Genomic DNA, 4,110 nt, shown 5'->3' with positions numbered 1-4,110 from the left:
GAGTTCAGTAGAGCTTTTTAAGTTGCACTTATATAGTTATCACTTTCACAAGTTCCGCTGATTGTTAATCACATGAAAGCATGCTCACTTCCTCTTCCGGAAGAAAGACGTGTAGAAGCAAATGTAAAAGTTAAATTAAGAACATTTTTCTCTTTTAAGAACACAGGAATAACATGAACCCAAAGACATTTTTTCATTACATGAGAGGACAACTCAACAATTACCAGCCTGAGATATTTATTTAGCTTTTGTCAGTGATCAAAAAACAGATACTGTATCTTGATAAATAAAGCAAAATAAGCATGGCATTTTGCTCTTGTTGAATTACATCCAGGTGAAGATTATTTGAACTATTATTTAGGGCTCTTATTAATGGGAATGATTTTAATGTCATCATCTCAGCATAGTTTTCCATGTTTTCTTTTCTGGAAAAATTGGTGCTGCCTTTCTGGAAAAGCTTATTACAGATGCCTCTGTCTTAAATTTTCAGAATATTGAAAATCTTACTTTCTTATTAGCAGTTTTAATGTCTGAGTTTTTAAGAAACTGGGATATTGATGCTGCTCTGATTCTGATTTTATTATTTAAGAATATTTTGATTATTTGATGTAATTCATTCTGAATGATAGGGATGGACAACAAACCTATCTTTTATTACAATTCAAAGCACTCAAATCAAAGAGAAACAGAGTAGAAATTTTGTAAATTAAGGATCATGATTAAGGATCTTGACAGAATAATGTAGGAGAGAAGCCTGGGACCCTATAAAAGCCCAATATAAAGGTAGCCACCTTCTCAAACAATCCTCAGAAGGGAAGAAAGCAGAAATATCTAGATGGGTATTCCCTTCATTCAGTTATGGTATTTTTAGATTGTGACTACATTGTGAGCAAGAAGCTTTCCCATTTCTGAACTCAAGTGCTCTCTGATCATCTCTGATCTGGTGGAAAATTATGCAAGAATAAAATTTGCTGCACCCATTGTTCACCTCTATTCTGTCTCAAATGACTCTCTTTCAAGAACCTACTGTCCTCTGAACTCCGTCCATGGTAATGACTTACAAAGCCTTACAGATCTTACTCATCTTACTCTTTTGGGGAAATGTTGGAACATGCAGAGGAAAGATTCCTGTAGTTGATAGCATTACAGCTAAGGACATCTTAAACCTTTCTCAGAAATATGGCTAGACAAAAAGGATGCCTTGTTTATATCATGTTTTAATGCAAATGGAAAAAGGCCCTTAGATTCAGACCTGTTCATACAATGCTTCTGCTGAGAGATCAGTTCTGCCAATTCTTCCTTCTCCCATAGCTCTTTTGATTCCTGAAAAATTGTATGGGATCGAACTGTGTGTTTGGGGGAAGGGAGGGGATGGAGAAGGATTGATGTCTCCCAATCCTTTTGCAAAACCTGTTTCTATATTTCAAATCTCTTTGTGAATGGAAGGAGCATTATTTGGGAAAAGCACCTGGAATGAATCCAGAGGTGGGTTTCTACCAGTTCGCACTTATTTGGTAGCGTGGCACGACAAAACCGCGCTGGTCAAAATCGCGGCGCTAAAGCCGCGACGTCATCGCCGCGCGTCATCACCGCCGCGACAACAGCGCAGCAACATAAGGGCGCTTTAAAACGGTGCCGCGGCAGAAAGCCGACTTCATTTAAGGTAAGCGTTAGGATTAGGTTTAGGGGTTTGTTTTAGGGTTAGGTTTAGGGTTAGGATTAGGTTTAGGGGTTTGTTTTAGGGTTAGGTTTAGGGTTAGGTTTAGGGTTAGGTTTAGGGTTAGGGTTAGGTTTAGGGTTAGGGTTAGGGTTAGGGTTAGGTTTAGGGTTAGGGTTAGGTTTAGGGTTAGGGTTAGGTTTAGGGTTAGGTTTAGGGTTAGGGTTAGGATTAGGTTTAGGGTTAGGTTTAGGATAGTGAGTGCTTGGGAATGCGCGATTTTGCCCTCCGCGATTATGTCATCGCGGTAGGGTCGCGTTTTTCCCTAGCACTTAGAACGGCGCGATTTAGTCTTCGCGCTTATGTCTCCGCGCAGAAGGGCTTCGTGGATTTGTAGTGGAACCATTTGGTAGAACCGGTTTGTCAAATCTACCGAACCGGTTAGAAGAGGTTCCACCAATGGACCCGGAAAGCAGGCCACACCTACAGAAGAGGCTCCAAACTTTTTTGAAACCCACCACTGGTCCTTGGATATGATTATTCTATACTATCATGCTCATATTTATAAAACTCAGTGCCTCTATGAAAGGTAAGGATGACTACTGCGTTTGTGGTGCAATCAGAACATGGCGTGTGTTGAAGTTGTTTTAATGCAAGCCAAAGATGCCTTTTAAAAAACAAGTTTACATCATATTCTTATGCATGCCAGTACTGTGTGTGAGGTAATTTAAGGTGGCTCTGACAAGTGTTGTCAACACCTTCATATCCGGTCACATGGGTGGCAAGCCACTCCCATCCGGTCACATGGGTGGCAAGCCGCTCCCACAAAGGAGGCCACACCCACAGAGTAGGTTCGAACAATTTTTGAAACCCACCACTGAATGAATCTTATGGAAAGTAATGAAACGGTTCCAATCTGAAGAAAGTTGTCCATCTAGTGTTGCTCTATTAGAGAATTGTGTATACTATAATCTATAAGATTCTCAATTGAGGTGAACGTGCTAACTAAGTCTAAAAACTATTCCCATTCTCGCAGAAAGAAAATTTAAGAATAAGAGTAACATTTGCTTTTAGAAAAAAATTATCACAATAAAAGGAGGGTTTAGAAGAAAAAGATTGGAAAGCTCACAATAAATATGAAATAACTCTGCTGCTATTTTACAAAACAAAACAAATGGCTACAAAGCTCTAGCAAAGTACTGAAGATTTGTAATTCTATGCTTACATGAATTATGGTGAAGTCTTACATTAATAACAAAAGCGCCCTCTTCTGGTACTGAAAGCATGATTTTTGTCTTATATTAATGTAGCCTCCTCACACAAATGGGTGCTATATGCCCTGTCAGAAAAATGACTACATCTACAGTTTTGGTGAGCTAAGCCCTAAGCACGAAATAATGAGCAATTTTCAAATTCTCCAGAACTGTTCTACAGCTTACGTGACAGACGAAGCCAATGGAGATGGGACTGGATAAGGATTTGAATGATATGAGGTTTTTTCCAGTTTCTCTCTTTTATTTCATCTGCCAATCTAAGCTGCAAAGCTTAATCTAATACAGAGCTCTAATATGGAATTCTGGAGAAATCAAAATGCATAGCATGTTTGCAATACAATAATATAATAACGATTGCTTTTTTTCCTGTATGTGCATATGTGCACACCTCTATACTGTAACTTTCACCAGTTCCTACTCTTTTACTTTTTAATCAAATGGGACATAATTTTTTCAGCCACAAAAAGAGGGGGTCACCATATTCTCCCAAGCACCTGAAGGCGGGACAAGAAACAATGAATGGATGAGGTCCTTGACGTTGCGGTGAAATGACGGACATTCTTGGAGGTCCAAGACTGCCACCGAATTCTGGTCATTGGACAGTCCAATCTGGACCTAAACCATCCTGAAGAGACGGTGATAGGAAGGGGTACATCCTGTCGATCCTGGAGACACCCGCAAAATCTCAGGTGACCTGGGAAAAAAGGCCTTTTTGCCAGCGGGTCCAAGGCAGCCAGAAGGTTGCTGAAACTGCTGACAGCCCCTAAACGCAAGGGCAGGAGAGAAGCATGGCATTTTGGTGAGAGTTTCAAAAGATAGAGAGATCACCCTAAAAGAGGAGATTTAAGTTAAAATGAAGACTGATAAGAGAGTAAACAGCGGATTTGGGATATAGTCAATTGAAGGTTTCCTTTTTTCTCTATTTTTGCCAGAAGCCTGACTGGACTTTCAATGCAATTTATTTTTTAAAGTGAATTGGCTTTATTATTTTGTTTATTCACATTGGACTCTCTGGACATTGAAATACAATTAAGTTTTATTCCTCAAGAACTCCTTGTTTTTCTATTTTTACTTAATGTTCTAATTATACTTCTGTTTTCTTGGTTTTTGTTTTTATTATAAATAAAAGGCAGAGAGCAAAAGATAGAAACCGAAAGTGTGAAATAAGTAGCACTGCCA

The sequence above is a fragment of the Thamnophis sirtalis genome, unplaced genomic scaffold, assembly GCF_051295495.1.
Source record: "Thamnophis sirtalis isolate CommonGarterSnake01/CBP01778 unplaced genomic scaffold, rThaSir2_p1.2 scaffold_5, whole genome shotgun sequence".
Taxonomy (NCBI): Eukaryota; Metazoa; Chordata; class Lepidosauria; order Squamata; family Natricidae; genus Thamnophis; species Thamnophis sirtalis.
The sequence above is the reverse complement of the archived record's forward strand: the minus strand, read 5'-3'. Positions refer to the sequence as shown.